Below are 19,370 nucleotides of genomic sequence, written 5' to 3' on the forward strand. Positions count from 1 at the left end.
GGCTGGGGTCAGGTCGGGGACTGGGGGGAGGGGTGTCGTCGCACGTTCGTGGGGGGAGGGGAGTAGGGGTTGGGGTCATGTGAGGTCATAGGGACTGAGCTAGGGTGCCAGGGTCTTGCAGGGTCACAGGGCAGGAGTGGGGTTAGGGCTCCCTGGAGTGACATGAGGGAGGCCCAGGAATATCCAGGGTCAGGCCCTGGGTGGGGAAGGGGCTGGGGTGGAGGGTGGGGTCTTCCCCTGTAACACTTGTGGGGCAAAGGCTGCTGCCCTTTCCTTTGTTGGGTGGGCACCCAGTAGGTGCTCAGCTGATGCTTGCTGTGGAGTTCTTCCCTGCCTCTTTGGTAGAAGTTCACTTGCAGTGACCATTCTAGTAGAATTGTTTTTGTCATCCTCAGTGCTTTATGTATTTAAAAACATCTTTCTGCAAAGGGGTCCCTGGAAGTCAACAAGAACCACCACTAGCATTGAGTGGGCACCTAGTGTGTGCCAGGCCCTGTGGTCAGGCCCCCTGGGCATCTGTGCAAAGAAAGGCACAAACACCACTCTTGGCCTCCCCTAGCTCACAAGTGTCTAATGCCAAGGAGGGCCAGGACACAGAAGAAGGGAATAATTCTGGACATAAAGTGGGTGAGGTGGGATGGCCAACCATATTGGGGCAATCAGGACAATCTCTAAGGGTTTCTCAGACATTAGAACCCCTGACACTTTCTCCGAGGTAGTCAGTAAGCATTTATTAGGTGCCTACTGTTTGCCAGGAGGTACTTAATAAAAGCTTGTTGACCAATTGGACTAATGGGAGTTTTTGGTCCAGGCAGGGTGGGTAAACTCCTCACTCTGACCCCCTCCAGGGTCATTTTAAACTTTCTTTTTCTTGTTTCTTCCCAACATGTCCAAAAGAGAATTCATTTCTTCTCTCAAACCTACTCAGTTGAGGTAGCTGGTAGATGGATGGATAGAGTGCTGAGCCTGGAGGTCAGGAAGTCCTGTGTTCAAATGTGACCTCAGATGCTTACTAGCTGTGTGAACCTAGGCAGGTTACTTAACCCTGTTTGCCTCACTTTCCTCATATGTAAAATGGTCTAGAGAAGGAAATGGCAAACCACTCTAGGATCTCTGAAGAAAACCCCAAATGGGAATATAAAGAATTGGACTTGACTGAAAAAAAAAAGACTGAATGACCTTGGGTAAGCCATGTAACCTGTGTCGGCCTCAGTTTCCTCAACAGTAATTTGGGGATAATAATAATAGTATCTCCCTCCCAGGGTGGTTGTGAGGATCAAATGAAATCATATTTGTAAAGTGCTTAGCAGAATGCCTGAAACCTAGAAGGTTCTACATTAATGCTTATTTTCTTCCTCTTAAACATCCCTCTTAGTGTCCAGGCCACCGCTGTCCTCCCTGTTCCTTGGGTTCATAATTTAGGTGTCATTCTGGACTATCTCTCTCCAATCCTCTTTGCCCAGGCTTGTTTTTTTTCTGTGTCACCATGGCTCTCCAGTACACCCCCCTCTCTCTACTGACATCCCTGTTCCCTCACATTGGGATTCCCATGCCCCTCAGGGCTCTCCCACTCTCTGTCAAGGGGTCTCCCTAAAGCCCAAGTCTGACCATGTCACTTCCCTACTCAGTAAATTTTTGGGGCTCCCTTACACAGTCCTGATCCAATGGAAAGCCTTCTTTTGGGCATTTCTAATCTTCTTTCTCTCCCTCCTCCCATGCTAGGGTCTGGCCCTGCTGGCCTAGTGACCATTCCTTCCCTGGCCTCCTCAGCTGTTTGGGCTGGTTGTCCTAAGGTTCTCTTCCATCTGGATGGTGGATGTGTCTACTTCTCTACATGCCATCGCCTCCATTAATTAGAAACATGAGGGAGCTCCTGGAGGGCCTGGAGGACCCTGTGGCTCCCAGCCCTCACTCTTCAGAGCAGGAAGCAGCAACTAAGAGAGGAGCACCCCATCTAGGTTCTTGGCCCACCTGTGCCAGGGCCAGAAAGGAGGCTCTGGGTCCTGGATTCCTCAGGGCAGGTCAGCAGGAGGACAGGCTCTGGCCTGCAGGGAAATACTTCTGTTAGCCTAGAGCAGGGGTCGGCAAGGTATGGCTCTTTCTGCAGGAGCCATACAGTCAATTTTTTTTCATGGGCTTTTACTGGAGCAGCACTGTGAGCACTGCATGGCTCTCATGAAATTACATTTTAAAAAATGTGGCGTTTATGGCTCTCACGGCCAAAAAGGTTGCCGACCCCTGGCCTAGAGGCTTTGCCTAGCAGATGCTGGGGAACCCAGACTGGAGGAAAGCCCTTGCTGGAGGGGGAGGTTCTCAGACCATTATCTTTTTGTTGCCCTTATAATTAGGAATGATTTCCACCAGTGTTTACAGTGCGTCTCTGACTCATGTGCAGGTGAAGGACCCAGAGCATCCTCTGAGTGGCTCTTGGGGACTAAACAGGCTGTTGCTGACTTTCATGCCTCCAAACTTCTGCCCTCTTCTTCCCACTTGTCCCTTCTTTACTAAAGGCCAGTACCCCCAGGGTTGGGCCAGAGCTTCCTCTTCTCTTCGCTCCCAAGTCATTGTTGAGATGGATTTTATTGGCATTTCCCTGTGGCTAGCTGACCCTAAGGAGCGCCTGTGGCTGTCCCTGCTGCCTGCATCTGGCCCAAGGGGCTGAATGAAAGGCCCAAGTCTCTTAGCAAACCCACCTGAGGACTCTCTGTTGCTCTGTTACAAAGAGGGCTGGATGGAGTTTGCTGGGAAGTTTGGCCAAGCTCAAGGTCTTCCTTGCAGGGTTTGAGGGGTGTCGTGAGCGAGGGAGGGAGCTTTATGGAATGGTAGCAGAGAAAGTTCTTCCTTGGGACTGGCACGTGTGTTAGCTTGGCTCGTGACCTCTAGATCAAATAGAAACTCTTCTGTTTGGCCGTTAAAGCTTTGCCCAGCCGGAGTCCTCATTACCGTTCGGATCTTAAACATTTCTTTCCTTCCTACACTTGGCAGTCCACACTGGCGGCATCTCTGGTTCTGAGGTCTCTGTCCAAGCTGCCCCGCGCCTACCTTCTGAGGAAGGCTGCCCGCCCCGACCCCTGCCTCTCCCCACCTGCTTTGTACGAATTCTGGGTATGCAGTCATAATGTCATCTCCTCGAGCGCAGGCACTGTTTGCTTCCTGGTCTTGCCACGGTAGTGCCTGGCACATAATTTGGGCTTAATACACGTGTGCTGATTGATCGATTGAAGGTAAGGCCAAAGCCTGTCTTCTAATCCTGATTCTTAAATGGCCTGATAGGTGTCAGGACGGTCCTTGTCGTGATTCGTACTTTGTCATGACAGTAATCATCGTTTTCTCCTGCCGTGCTTCCCCAGAGACCACTGGTAGCTCTGGCAGCCCCAGTGATGGAGTTCAGACGAAAGCATTCCCTACTGATCCTCGGTTTCCTCCCTAGAAACTTGAGGTGTTGAACTAGATCTCCAGCTACAAGATCCCTTCCAGCTCTCTGTACGGCCCGTGGCCCTTTTGTACTGGCTGTGTCACACACCTCTCAGACCCAGCAGGTTGGAAAAGGATTCATTGGCCTTCTCCCCAGTCTTCCACTTTTCTCCAAGGACCCTAGAAGACTCTGTACTGACCCTTCCTGGTGCCTGGAAACTGGCTCCCCAAACTTGCAAGGGCAGGATTGGGGCTGGCAGGGGGAGTCATCACCCTGCAGAAGGGTCACACTTACTTGTTTGGTGCCAGAGGGCAGACGCAGGACTTGGACCTGGATGCTGGAGGAGGCAGCAGATTCTACCTTCAGAAAAGTGAAAACCAATCCCACAACCCTCCAAACAAGCCCTTCCTGACAGCGCTGGGAGGCAGAGGGTGTTGTGGGAAGAGTCCTGGGCCTAGAGTGAGGCAGGAGGTCGGGCTTGGAGCCCTGGACCCTTCCATTGACCGGCTGTGTGGCATTGGCTGGGGCCTTTGTGTCCTCATTGGAGTTCTCATGCACCGCTGTATGCTCTGTGGGAGGCAGCATCTACCTCTCCCCCTTTCTCACACCATCACCCCCACAGGGTCACACCTTTATGGCAAAAATCATCTTTCACTTCCTGGACTCTTAAGTCAGGAGCGCACCCTAGCTGCCTTTATGGTTACCTGGAAAGCCTTTTTAGCACCTTCTGACTGTATTTCATAGAGCACAATAACATTTTATAGCAGGAAGGGGCCTTAGAGATTGAATTTGGCGTGAGAATACCTTGGTTTAAATTCCCGGGCAGATCCCATGGGCAAATTCCTCTCCTCTCTGGGACCCAGTTTTCTTATGAGAAAGTGACGGGGTCGGGCTAGGGAATTTCCAAGGTCTCTTCCTGTTATTAAGCCTTTTACCATCTACTCTGTAATCTAGCATTTAGCCCATTTCCTTCTTTTTACAGATTAGGAAACTGAGGGGCATCCATGTGAAGAATCTTGTCCAGGGGCAATAACCCAATATCTGAAAAAGCTGGGGCCAGATGGAGCCCCCTGACAAGTCTGAATAATATCCTTCTATTATTAGGTAGTCACTGGAGAGACCTGTGAATGGCTAATGCAGATTCTGGAGTGTATCAAGTAGTAGAAAGCTGTCATCTGACTGTCCTGGAACTTGTGCCACTTGCAGTCAGTCATTGCTGAGTTTTTAAATTCTAGAAGTGCCTTCTCCTCTCTACTGATTTAGAGGAAGGAAAGGAGGATCAGCAGAATGTGGGAGGGGATTTACCTCTCCCAAGGGCACCAAAGCGACTTTCCTAAAGGGCAGGCCTGACCCTGACACCCTCCGGGTCATCCGGAATCCCTGTTTTCCATTCAAAGCTCTTCATTCCCTAATGCCATCTTATCTTTTCAGGCCTGAAGGGCACGGGCCAGCCAAGCCCTCCTTGTACCTTCTCCATGTCTCTCCATCTTCCATCCCTGAACCTTCACATGGGCCCTTCTCCATCCCTGGAATGCTCTCCGGCCTTCACCTCTCTGCACCCCCAGTTTCTTCAAAGCTCAGCTAAAATGCCATCTCACTGTGGTAAGGGGCTTCTTAAGCCTCCCAGCTTGGAAATACCACCTTCTTCTTTTATATATGCCTCTGTATGTACCCATCACCTCTTCTGATAAAAGGTGAGCTCCTGGAGGGCCAGAGCTATTTCTTTTTTTGTCTTTGTCTTGCTAATTCCTGGCATAGTGTCTGGCACAATGTAGGCCTTTATGTATTGGAAAAAATACTTTATTAGAGGAGTGACTCCTTGATTTAAAGTCCTTGCTAATCTTTTTTTATGGGAACTAAATAAAAACAGTAACCTTACCCCTTCTTTAATTTTTCCTTAATAGCTTGAAGGAAGAGTCACCTTTAAAATGTAAATATATTTTTTCTCTCTTTTTGAGTAGTTCTGGAAATACATCCAAAAAAATCATTAGAAATGTAAATGATCCTTTTGACATTATTAAGCCTTCTAGTCTTAACCTTGGAGCCCTTAGTAAACATTAAAATGCTCCTCAGTAGCTCTCATGATGAGGATGATGTCAAGTAGGATGCCAGCTTATCCCAAACCAGCCCTGAGACCTTCCTTCATGCTGCCACACCTCCAGTGTGCTGGTTTTTCTCAGACCCTCAGTGACCATCTTCTGATCATGTCCGGGTGTCTGGGAGCTATGAATGTATTTGGCTTTAATCCCAGCATCTTGGCTCAGGGTCACCTTCAGTCAGTGAGGCTGGAGAACTCTTGTCCCATTCAGAGATCAGACAAAGGTTCCTATTTTGCATCCAGATGCTGCCTAGAAATTATGCCTTTGCCCTTGAGCCACTGAAAAAGAGAGCTGTCTCTTGCCAGGTTCAGAGCCTCATTTCTCATTCATACAGCTTGAGCAGAGAGCAGCCTCCTAGAACTGTCTGTCCATGGAATCTGAGCAGCGCACAGGACCCAAGAGGCTCTCCCAGCCCCAGCCTGGGTTTAATCTGCCAGAGGTGTGGAAGCCCTTGGCATTCACTGGTGTGTTTCTTGGATGGGAATATGCTGATTCCCAGGGTCTTGGCATCCCAAACTCAACATGTCCTCTTCTCTTCTCTTCTCTTCTCTTCTCTTCTCTTCTCTTCTCTTCTCTTCTCTTCTCTTCTCTTCTCTGTAGCCTTCTTTTCGTTTCTTTTTAAACCCTTCTGACTTAGTATTGTCAGCCTGAAAACATACAGAACAGCAGAGTAGTTATACTAATGGTCTTTAGTCAAGGTAGAAAGATTAATCTGGGAAGGGGCACAGAACCTCAGTCCTGGGACTTCCTGGGAACTACAGAATGCAGGTGCGTATAGTTTTTTGGAGAAGGGGACAGTGTATGCCCCCTCATTCACTCAGGACCTGCACCGGGCACAGTCTAAACTGACCAGGAGAGAACTGGATGCACTAACCAGAGACAAGACCATAAACAGGGTCCTTAAGACTGAATTATTTCTGCTGATCCTGTCTAAAGCAATCAGGGGGGCTTGAGGGTTTTTGGTTCTATCTGGGACAAGGGTCAACAAAAGGGTTTCCTGAAGACAGGCTTTCAGGGACAAGGGCCAGTTTCAGGTTGTCAGCATCAATTCTAAGAAGAACAGCAAAGGCTAGGCAGTTGGTGTTAAGTGACTTACCCAGGGTCATAAACTAGGAAGTATCTGAGGTCAAATTTGAACCCAGGTCCTCTCAGCTCTAGTTCTGGTGTTTTATCCACTGTGCTACCTCACTGCCCTTGCAGTCTTCTCTTTCCTCTGACATGGTTTTCTCTACTCTGCTGCAAAATTGATTTTTCAAAGACTGACCACATCAGCCCCCTGTTGGGTAAGCTTCCTTTTACCTCCAGGATCAAATAGAAACTCCTCTGTTTGGCATTTAAAGCTTTTTGCAACCTGGTTCTTGACTGCCCCTGCAGTCTTTCCCCTTGCTTCCTGTCAGACACTGGATGACTCAGCCACTCTGGCCTTCTTGATCATTTTCAAGTGTGACCCTCCCTCTCCCATTGCTATGCCCATGGCGTGCCCGTAAGCGTCCTGGTGACTGCCCCAGCCCCGCCTTCTACAGGAGGCCTCTCCTGGCCCTTCAGTTGTGATGGCAAAGCCTTCCTAGACGACATTCCATTGCCTCTGTAGCTGTCCTGTTGGTATGCCATGTTGTTTCCCTGGTTAGAAAGTAAACTTCTTTGTTTCCATTAAAATTTTTTATTTTATTTTTAAAAAATATTTTAGGGTGAGGGTTTACGTGATTTCTCTTCCCTTCCCCCTCCCAGAGCTGACAAGTAATTCCACTGGGTTGTACAAATGTGAGCATTTGATACTTATTTCCACATTATTCATTCTTACCATAGAGCGATCTTTTAAAGCCAAAACCCCAAATCTTATACCCATATAAACAAGTGATAAGTGATAAATCATGTTTTTCTCTTGCGTTTCTGCTCCCACGGCACTTCCTCTTGATGTGAACAGCGTTCTTTCTCATAAGTCCCTCAGGAATGGCCTGGATTGTTGTATTACTACTAGCAGTAAAGTCCATTCCATTGGATACTTCCACAATATTTACAGAGAGTAAACTTCTTAAAGGCAGGGATTGTCTGGGGCCAGGCACATGGTTAACAAGTGCATTGACTGGTATTTTACCCGGCCCAGGAAAGATACATTTTTTTCAATGGAAGGTGCTGATTTGGGTTTTTGCCACACGTACCTTTGAGGGGGGGACTGAGAACCCTGAAAGCACCCCATAGGAAATAGGGCTTCTTTTTCTTGGTTCACTTACTTTATTTTCCTAGTTTGAAAATCTTCCTAGAAGATGACAGATTGGGATGGTGTATCTAACAGTGACCCTGCAGAAACGTGCCCGCCACCTTCTGAGTTCCTCAGTCTTCCTTTTTGGGCAGGGGGCTTTTTGAGATGGAGCTACCTTTTCTTTTTCACTTCCCCATTGGGGGAACTTTCTTGTACATCCCCTCCATGCTGGGAGTTCTGTCATTTCCCTGGGCCATGAGAATGGTTTTTCCTGAGCGTCTCATCTTGTATGAGTAGTGCATGGAATCTGTGTTGCTTTGGCCCGTGATGTGCTGAGGATGTTCTTCTGCACTGAACTCTTTGCTTTCTAAATCATGGCCAGGGAAGTGTTTGTTCCCAGGAGGAGTAGATGGGTGGCCGCCTGTAGCTCCTCTCTCTTAGGGGCCCCCCAGATTTTGTTTCCAGGGCTCGCTCTGGCAGGCTCACAGGCAGGTCACTTCCCATAGATCATCTCCATGCCAGATCTGCTCACTAGGAAGCCTGCCAGCCCCGATTCCTTTTCTAACCTTGCTGGAGCATACTGTGTCAGGCCAGCCTTCACGCCCTCCTTTGGCAGTTCCTGAGCACAAGATTCCCAGACAGTCCTCTCCGTCCTTCTCCACCAGCACAAGCAGCCTGGCAGACGAGATCTTGGTGGGTGCCTTGGACTGCCATCCTGCATTTCTGTGGATTACCCTCCTGGGTGACAATCTGTTTCCCCGTCTCCTTTGCTAGAATTTCCTTTGGGAACTTTTGAAGGAGATCTTGTTGTTGGCTACCATAACCAACTCATCCCACCCATCAAGCCCTGTACCTGCCCCTGGGAAGTGAGCTTCCCAGTACAGCTGCCTGGGTGCTAGTGGAAACAGAACTTTCGAGGGAGGGGGCTCCAGATTCCTCATGATCTGCTTTCTTGGGCAGCACAAATAACTGGGAGAAGCAGACCTGCAGGCAGGGAAAGAAGAACCCCATGCACACTCGCCCCATGCTTAGCCTCAGACGAGATGGAAGAAGGCACGGTCCTTTCCTTCTCTGAGGAGGCTGGGGGCGATGGGGCAGGACCCCTCCTATATTACTGAACTTTTCCCTGGGTTGGCTGATTTGGCTGAACTGCCCGTCCCCTCCCTCTCCCTCTTGTTCTCTGGAAACGGGTGCGAGGGATATATTGTGAAATGGAGGTAAAGGCAAAAGACATCAATACATTATACTGAAAAAAAAAGAAAAAGCTCGGTCTCATTTGGCCTTGAAAGGCATCCAACCTTCCAATGTGATTTACAGGTGCAAGAGCCACGCTCAGGAGCCATTCATCTCTGCACCGGAGTGAGCTCACTGCATTGGTGCTGAATGAAAAGGAGCATCTAGGAGCTAGTGACCCCTTTTAGGTGGAAAATTGATGAAAGTGGGGAGGGAGGCTGCCGATGTGGAATGAGGGGTGCGCCCTGGTTTAGTTCCTCCTCTTCCCATGTCCCCAGGGAGCACCAGTGCGGTCAGGAGAGAGGTGGTTATGGCCCGAAAATGGAAGGCATTAATGAAACTTGAGCATGCCCAGGGACCCTTGTTCTCCCACTTACTAATGAGCAACTGGACCAGTCCTCGAACCCTTACGGCAACAGTCGGCAACCTTTTTGGCCGTGAGAGCCATAAAAGCCTGCAGAAGGAGGAGGATGGAGGCGGAAGGCGCTAGAATATGGGGCGGGGGCTGAAGGGCCTCCTGGGGCACATCCTGGGGCTCTGCCCGGACTGGCTGGTCAGGAGGTGGAGCCAGATATGGCTCAAGAGCCATATGTTGCCGACCCCTGCCTTAAGGCCTTGTTTTCCTCATCTGTCAATTCGAGGGTTGAGTTCAATCATACATGAAGACCCTTTTATCTCTAAAGAAAACCTTGCTTGTTTTTAGCCTTCTTTCTGGCTCTGCCTCTCTCTGTCTGCCTGCAAAGCCCTGGGAAGCTCTGCATGGGAGCAGAGGAGCAGGGACCAAGTGGCCGTGCTTGGTGAGGCTCCTTGGGGTGGGAGTGGGGGAGTGTCTAAGCTAAGTCCTGGTTACAGATGAGTCCCAGCCTGTGAGGGTTCCCAGAGGCTTCAAGATTTTCACTAGCATTTTCTACTGCCTGGCATGAGACAGATTTGTGGGGAGGTGTGGACAAGGGTTTCTCTGGTTGGACAGGCATGGATGGGCTCTAAGTAGCCTTGTTCCTGCAGGGGAACTTCTAAATTGATAAATTCTCAGATCCATTGAAGTATTGAGCACTCACCTAATTATATTGAAAAAGGCAGTGATTATAATTATTGTCACCTAGTCCTCAATTCCCTCTACCCCAAAGGATAGGATCATATCCTTCACAGCATTGAGCTGAGAATATTGGGATTTTTATCATAGATTTTTTAATGTCATCATTCAAAAGGAATCAGTCTCAAGGGAAATCTGTGGGGTGTCTTGTTGAGGGGTGCAGTGTAAGACTGCAGTCTTTGTAATGTGGGATCCAGCTGTGTAAAAGGAACTCTCATATTTCATTATGAGGATTATCACCTTGGTTGCATTTGCCTATGATTTCCCGGAAATATAATTTGCCAGCAGCTCAGAGCTAATACTTAACTTTTGAGAGAGTATACAAGATCTTACGGATCTTTACTTACAGGTGGTTGGGGTTTAACCTTAAGACTCACTGAGTTGATTAGATCTTTCTTTAAGCAGGAGATTTTTCATGGTAGTAAGATCAGTGTATTTTTAATGGATTGGCTTTCTTCAATTAATGGACTGAATAGACGATTGAAATACTGGCTATTTTAAAAATTAAAATGTGACTTTCCCAGGTGCAGAGACACTGGGTGTTGTGGGTAATTTATTGGAGATCCTGGCTGAGATTCAGGTCCACTTTACAAAGGCAGCTTGCACAGTGAAATGAAGAGTTCATTTGTAATCTGGATTCCAGGACTTATTTTGAATGAATGAATGGAAAGGCCTTTATTAAGAAAGCACTTACTATTCCTAGCACTATGCCAACTATTAGGAGTACATATAGAAAAGCTAGGCAGTGCCTGTTCTCAGGAACCTTATATTCTAATGGAAGAGAGGGTACATGTAGGCTGGTGTAGCTGCAGGGAGGAAGGCAAGGCCTAGTGGTCTCAGGATGCAGCTTGTACGATACCAGTCTGGATGTTCATATGGAAGATGATCTACTTTGGTTGGAACAGAGAGAAGAAATGAGGCCAATATTCAAATATTTCTATTGTGTCATTACTTTGTCGTTTGTTTATGGAATATTTTCTGTGTGATTCATTTAGTCATGTATTCTGTGCTTAATGTGTTCAAGGCTTGAAAACCACTTTTTCCCGGGGGGTCTCAACTTCCTCATCAGTAAAATGGGAGCCTTGGACTTGAAGAACTCTAAGGATGATTATAGAATGGAAGCTTTGGATTTGATGAGCTCTAAGGACAATTGTAACTCTAATAACCAACGGTCCCATAATTCTTCAGAAAACTTGTATGTGACCTAGAAGAGGAAATAGAACATGTGTCCTTAAGATTTTTCATTCAGGTTCACAAAAGTTATCACTTCTTTTCCCTCTCCTTCATTATCCTTGAAAAACATACACTGCCTACACAACTTGTGAGCATTCCTCTTTCCTGTTGAGGTATCAGTTTTGAACAAAACATGCTTTCAGAGTTTAGTGGTTTAGATAAAATTTGTTTTTTAAAATAGGTTCACATAGAATCACAAAAATGTTTAAGTTCTGTCGTCCCCTTTATTAAGCCCAGTGTGTTTAGATTATTGATTTTAGTTTCCTTTGCCTTTTTTTAAATTAACGTTTTCCTTTCCAGTAGCACTAAATAAAACCTCCAAACTTTTTTACCTCCTCTTTTCCTGAATTTGATTATTAAAATTTTCACCTGGCATCATTTTACTCCATTTGACTTGTGTAATAAAATGTTGGATCTGGGGTCAGGGAGGCTATTTTTTTTTGTTCTTTGGATGAGCTGCAATAGGGCTGGCAGAATAAACAAAGTCTATGTTCCTTAATGTTGACTGTAATTACAGTGGCATGAATACTCCTGAGAGACAAAAGAAAATAATTACATTTATTTTCATTATTCTTTTTTTCCTCTGTCTCTCTTTCTTTGTTTCTCTTTGTCTCAGTCTGTTTCACCTTGTATTGTCTCTTTCTTCTTCTGCCTGACTATATCTCTTGCTGTCTCCATTTCTTCTTTAATTTCATTTTTTTCTTTTTTATTGAGTTTTTAAAAATTACACATAGAAAGAGTTTTTGACAATTGTTTTCTGGCACTTTGCAGTTCAGGTTTCTCTCCCCATCCTGAGGTGGTAAATAATTTGATATAGGTTATATCAGTGCTTTCGTGTAATACATTTTTTCATATTCCCTATGTCATAACTAAAGGCATATACAATAAAAAACTCATGAAGAATGGCTTGCTTTGATTTGCAATCAGATCCCAACAGTTCATTTTTTAAAATTATGAGTCCCTTGTGTTATTAATAATTAAATTTATTGACTTATACTGGTGTTTCCAATTTAGTGGTTTGAGTCAGTAGTCCAAAGAGTTCATGCTAACTCTTTTTTTCCTCTGTTATAGCATGTTCATGTTTGAAGCATTATAGTTTTATTTCCACAGCAGTTTGAAATCATTATGATCACATGCACAATAATTTTGGTGTTTCTGCAACAGTTACATAAAATGCCAACCGCTTCTGACGGAACACACTGTGTTCTTACAGTCTTTCAACCTATCATCAAATTGTTTCCAAACTGCCGTCAAGGTTCACTATTTGAGGATGAATCAGTTTCTAGTAGATGGTTAGATAAATGTGCATGCCCTCATTTGCATTCTGCACAGTGCACCAGAATAACTCCCTCATTTCCATCAGTTACCATGTCATTGTACCACAGTAGCTGGGTAATCAGGTGATTAAGACATTCCAAAGGTTTGTTCTTGCAGCACAAATGATGCATTGTATGAAAACTGTGGTTGCTGGGCATGTGTGTTAGGAGCCATCTTGAAACTGTCATGGACCAATTCAAATGTGCTGCAGACACAAACCTTGTAGTGTCTGCAGAATTGTAGCATTAAGTCTGTTTTCCAGTTTAAACTTTTCTTCCTACTATTTTTTGGTCTGGAGAATTTTTAGATGAACTGGTTAGCAACAGTGGTCAGTCATTTAGAAGAGTTCTGTGAGAGTATAGCTAGTATGCCAGTAGTAGAAGAGAAGGAAAATATTTCTTCCTGTTTGAAAAGACTTTCCTTATAAAGTTTAGTTTACATATAAACATAGTTAAAAGCAAAATATGCAGTTGTATTTTAAGTACATTTATCATTTAATACATTAATCACTAGCCAGTAGAAAAATAACTATTTTATTAGCTATTCATTTTTGTTGATTGGTTAAGTAGCTAAAAATAAAAACTATATTTCCATCTCAGCAAGAAAATTTATAAAATTCCCCTACTATTTTCCACCACACATGGGTGAGCATACATTTTCATTTTATCATTGTTTTAGATCAAAATACAGAAATAAACAGCAATATGAGATTTAAGACCCTTTCTCTAGTGTTGGAGCCAACCATTGTAAACTTTTGTTCAAATAAAAATTCCAACATTGAAATTAAGTTTATATGTGGTTATTAAGATTATGTTAAATGTCTTCCATGTTATAACTTATTTCATTAAAATGTGCTGTTTATTCAGAAAAGTCTTAAGTAAGTTTCATATGAAACCTTGCAGATAATAGTAAGCAAGTAAGGGGCTTGCTTGGTTGGATTACTTCTTTTAATCCTTATGGAATGTCCTATATAAAACATTTGAAATTATTTTATAACTAGAATTTTATTCCTATATTTAGTTTTAATAGTTATAGATAGGATAATATTTTATATTTTAACTGTAAATACATAATATACTTTTTAATTTGGAGCTTTGGGAAATAAAAGTTTCTGAGGTTATTGTAAGTACTTAATGAATAAACCTAAAAGAACATTGGGAATAGTATACTAAATTGCCTTATGGGTTAACAACACATTTTTTTAATTGAAATGAATTCTTAAAACAAAAAATATTGGGAACCCTAAAATTAGAAATCAACCATACAACTTTTCACATCTTTAAAAAACTTTTAATATGTAATGTTTTTCTTTAGCTGTAATCAGTTTTCTGGTGGGGGGAGGGAGTATTTGTAAGCATTGAGTTTTCATGATATTTTTACACGTTCCTTAATTTTTTCATCACGAAACCAGTCTACTTGATGGTAAGTCTATTTTTAGAGCTTTTTTTCCCCCAAGGCTAGCTGTGATTATAGACCATAGATTTTTTTTTAAACCCTTAACTTCTGTGTATTAGTTCCTTGGTGGAAGATTGGTAAGGGTAGGCAATGGGGGTCAAGTGACTTGCCCAGGGTCACACAGCTGGGAAGTGTCTGAGGCCGGATTTGAACCTAGGACCTCCTGTCTCTAGGCCTGGCTCTCACTCCACTGAGCTACCCAGCTGCCCCCTAGACCATAGATTTTTAATGGGGTTTGAAGCAAGTGAATTTTCAGGTCATTGAAGCATATTTATCTCCATCTCTTGGACAGATTTGTTTTTAAACCTTTTCATGACTTGTGGCATGGTTCAAGGTTATGTTGGATTATTCTGTCTCATTTTGTCAATTTCAGTATCAGCTGGGTGTTTTTCCCCCCAGACTGGTCTTCTCCCTGTTCTTCCAACTTGGAAAAAATTTTGCTGCCTTAAAGAGGCATCAGTAACAATACTTCCAATGGCTAGGGTTCCCCCAGAGATCTTTGATTGTTTTCCAAATATTAATTAGATCTCTTTGGAGCAATAATTTGTCAGTTCTTAGTGTTTTTTTACTTCCATCTTGCTTTCATTTGTGCTTTGAGGTTTCATTGTGGGCTTGAATGATACTTAAAATGCTTGATTTCTTCATAACAGCTGATGCACTAGCTCTAATAGTCACTGATGTGTGCTCTTTGAGAGCTAAAGCTTTTTGCCTATTCCCTTAGAGTAATATATCCATTTTTTAGACACTATAGGATAGAAACAGCCAGAGAATGTCATGAAATTCATGTATAGGGAATGGCATCTGGTACTCAGCTTAACAGAGGTGAGAGAAGAAGCTTCATTGAACCAATGTCATACTTGTTGGATCAGTAGAAGCACAGACATGATCAATGCTAGCAAAGCAGATGCAGTTTTGAAACTATATGAAGATTATTGTGGCTGGCACTATTTCATATTCCATGGTATAAAATGTATTGGTTATTTGCCAGTTCTGTTGGTGAATACTAAGTGGTAAGAATTTTGTTCTGTTTGTCATGGAAAGAATATTGTATTTGAATCCATAAAACGGAATTTTAAATCTTCATGCTTCCATTTCACAGCCATGTGACTTTGAGTAAATCATTTCTCTTTCAGCGCCTTGATTTTCTCATCTGTAACTTGGAAATAATAATAATCAACTTGCATATTGCACTTAAGCCATGTGATCTCATTGGAGTCTTACCATAGCATGGGGACCAGAGAGGGATTGTTGGTGTCATTTTACAGATGATGAAACAGGGACAGAGAGGCGGTGCCCATCCACAGTCATTTGTTGTTCAGTCATTTTTCAGTTGTGTCTGACTCTTCTTGGTCTTATTTGGAGTTCTTTTGGCAAAGATACTGGAGCGGTTTGCCATTTCCTTCTTCAGCTCATTTTATGGCTGAAAAAACTAAGGCAAACAGGGTCAAGTGACTTGCCCAGGGTCACACAGCTAGGAAGTATCTGAGGCCAGATTTGAACTCAGGAAGCAGAGTTTTTTTGACTCCAGCAATGACTATAGCCATTATGCCATTTAACTGCCTCATCCCTAGGCACAGCAAGTATCAGAGACAGGATTTGAGCTCAGAGCCTTTGATTTCAGGTCCACTATTCTATCCATGATACTGCTTCTGACAGTAATGCTTGCCCTGAATGGGCTCTCTGGATTTTTGTGGCACTTTTCTTTTATGGTAGTTCTACCTTTCTGACTGTTCCTTCTTAGTTTTTTTTGCTGGGACATAATCCATATTACACTCCCTAGTGCAAGTATCTCCACCCTGGTTTCTCTTTTATCAGTTGTCTGGGTAACCTCATCTGCTTGCATGGGCTTTAATTATCTTTATGCAGGTGATTCCCAGATGTATGCATCTAGCCCCAGTCTCTTTCTTGAGCTCCATTCCCTTATTGTTTTGCCCCTGAGACATCTTAACCCCAAAATGCCCAGAATTGAACTCAGCTTTTCTGGCCCAATTCCTCTCCTGTTCCAAAGACATCCCTCTTTCTGCTGAGGCAGCAGTCAGCCAGGTTCACAGCCTTGGGGGTCATTCCTCTTGGACTCCTCCTCCCTCACCCATCCATCTCGATGATCACTCGCCAAATCTTGTTGCTTCCATCTCTAAAGCGCCTCTTTTATCTGTCCCCTTCCCTCCATTCAGCAGCCAGTCCTGGCTCTCGTTGCCTCTTTCCTCACAGAATTACCTGAGCATATGGAGCTCCCCGAAAGGAATTAGATTTCTGGGTGGACTCAGCAGTCACCTTCCTACCCTCAGGTGAGAAGATAACCTGTCTTGAGTGAAAATTCTACCACAACTTTCTCAGCATATAAGGCAATTCTGGACACAATTTCTAGGTATCCCTTTATACACAAAAGCACACCAAAGTTTCCCCAGTTGTCCTGGATCATTGGAATTCTCTTTGGGTGTTCGGGCAGATTTTCTCTGATTCCTATACCAAAAGTCATCTGAAATTGGCCTCGATGGGTCCCTGCCACCAGAAGGGAAAGCCAGTTGGAGTTCCTAACTCATCCCTCACTAGGACAAACAGATCAACTTAGAGAAAAATAAACTCTAAAAAGCCCTCAAGGAGCTGTAGAGCTTTCAGAAGGGGCTTAAGCACTAAGGGTTGCCAGCAGGCGAAGATCTCAGACAAGCTTCTTGGATTTCTGTCACAAATCACACATCCTGGGTCTGCCTCCAAGTAAACAGAGAGTCAAATGAGCATGGTAGAGTTTAGCACCGCCTTTTTCGGGCTGCAGCATCCCTTCGTTTCCCACTATAACATATTTCCTTTTAGAGCATGAAAACAAGTGAAAGTTAGTTTCAGGAAAATGCTCTGACTTCGTAAGGAGATGCCTGGAAAAATGGACTCTTGTACAATTTTAGTGTAAAGGGAGGAAAAAATGCTCATTTTTTTTCTAGTGGCTCTCAAACACTAGAGTGCTCAGTAACAAAAGTCCTGGGCAGAGGATTTCTCCAGTAGGTCTCTGAAAATGTGAAGGACCCAATATTTATCCTAGAGGAATCCTCACATGGAGTATAAGCTCTGCACCTACTGTCTCAACTCCCACTTGCATTGTAGGCTGGGTCCCCAGTGGGTAGCCATGACTTCCAGGGGATCCTGAAGAGAAGGAAGTGTCTTTCTTTTGTTATAGTTCATAAGCTCCCACCAATGTGTTTCCCCCATCACTAGTTGAGACTTAATTAGCTTTTACAAGGGGGTATTTATTAAGGAAACATATGGTATAAAATATCTTCTCCCAAGTCTGTGGCATCGTCAAGGAAAAGTGGGGCTCAGGCTTAGAGAACACAGGGTTTGAGGGGTGACTCCCAACAGTGGCCTGCAAAAGGGCCTTTTTTTCCTATTCCTCAGGCTTTCATCGGGCATCTTATATTTTATTTTTTGGTGGGGAGGACTGGGCTCCTTTTAGAGTTTTTTTTTAAACCTGATCTTCTGTCTTAGAATTGATACTGAGTTTTGGTTCCAAGGCAGAAGAGCAGTATGAGCTAAGCAGTGTGGGTTAAGTGACTTGCCCAGGGTTTCACAGCCAGAAAGTGTTTGAGGTTACATTTGAACCCAGAATCTCCCATCTCCAGGCTTGTCTCTCTATCCACTGAGCTACCTAGCTGCCCTTCCTTGAAGAATTTCGAAGGTACCTTGTCTCATTTGTCCTCTGCTTCTGATTTAGCCCCTGCTATGATGCTGATGGGGCATCTGAGTGGCTCAGTGGATTGAGAGCCAGGCCTAGAGACTGGAGGTCCTAGGTTCAAGTCTGGCCTCGGACACTTCCAGCTGTGTGACCTTGGGCAAGTCACTTGACCCCTACTGCCCACCCTTACCACTCCTGGGCCAAGGACGGTCCCTAGCCCAGATGAAAAAAGGAGGAGGGTTGGGCGTGGGGCTAGCAACCCCACCCTGTAAAAACTGCATCTGCTAAAGAAACTGCAACCTAAAGCAGAGGCAGCTGGGCTAGCTCAGTGGATTGAGAGCCAGGCCTAGAGACGAAAGGTCCTAGGTTCAAGTCCGGGCTCAGACACTTCCCAGCTGGGTGACCCTGAGCAACTGTGTGTCCCATTGCCTACTGGTTGTGGCCCTATGCTCCTAGAATGGAGTCCCAGGATAAAAAAAAAATGATGCTGATGAGACTTATCTCTCCAAATGTTACCCTCCCAGGGGCTAGGATGGGACGGCTCTCTCTTCTCTCAGTTGCCAGACACTGAAATCTCCTGGTTCTGAATACTCCACTAAGTTATAAAAGCCCCACAGGTGTGGCTGAGTGGCCTTCGCCACACGCCTCATGCAGCTGGACTCCATCCCATCTAATGGCTTTTAAGGATGTTTCACACCTAGTCCAAAGTCCTTATTTCATTGATCGGTCCATTAGGGGTATTCTCACCTGATTGAGAGAGTTACTCTTAAGTGGCTGGTGATTGATTGAATCAGTGGATGTGTTCAGGCCTTGTTCACACCTTGGAGAAATGATTCATTTGAGAAGTCTGGGTTCCCCGTAATAAAGAGCTGGGTCTCTGGGATCCCTCTTTCCCTTCTCTTTGTAAGTATTGTCTCCCCCATTACGGCTTCAGCTCCTTGAAGCCAGGGACCATTTTCTCTTCTTTTCTCTTTTTATCTCCATTGCCTAGCACAGAGCCTGACCCATAGTAGGTGCTTAATAAATAGGTGCTTTCCTTGGCATGGGATCTATCCTGCCTCTCTCTACCAGCGTGGACCCAAACCCAGCTCAAACTTTGAGGGTCTCGGAGAGCTGCTTTGGAGGACAGTAGCTGTATTTCCAAACCCCAAATCAGGACAGAGGAGATTCTTTGACAAAGAAGTTTCCTTTGGTAAAGCTTCATTAAAGATACATTTTCTTAAAATTCAGGCTGTCCCAGAAAACCAGAGACACCAAGGTGAAGCTTTACTACCTTCCGTGCCTAGATGGACAGTAGCTAATGTTTGTTTAGTGTCACATCAATTATCTCATTCCCTTAGTTTGCCCCTTAACCTAGACAAGAATAATTCCTTTCTAAGCTAACTTGACTCTTGTAGGCAGGCTTTGGGACCTAGGGAAGGGGATCAGGTTCTAGGCCTGGCTACGCCACACATCAACTCTCTGTCTCTGTCTCTCCCTCTCTGTCTCTCTGTCTGTCTCTGTGTGTGTGCGTGTGTGTGTTTGGATGAATCTCTTTTCTTTTCTGAGACTCACCTTCCTGTGGAGGATAAAGATTTTAGACTAGCTCAGAGGTTGCTGAATATGTGCATAGGCTAGAACATTCTGTGGAATGGGCTGCCTTTCCTTTGGAGTTCCAGAGA

This window comes from Gracilinanus agilis, chromosome 4 (genome assembly GCF_016433145.1).
Source record: "Gracilinanus agilis isolate LMUSP501 chromosome 4, AgileGrace, whole genome shotgun sequence".
Taxonomy (NCBI): Eukaryota; Metazoa; Chordata; class Mammalia; order Didelphimorphia; family Didelphidae; genus Gracilinanus; species Gracilinanus agilis.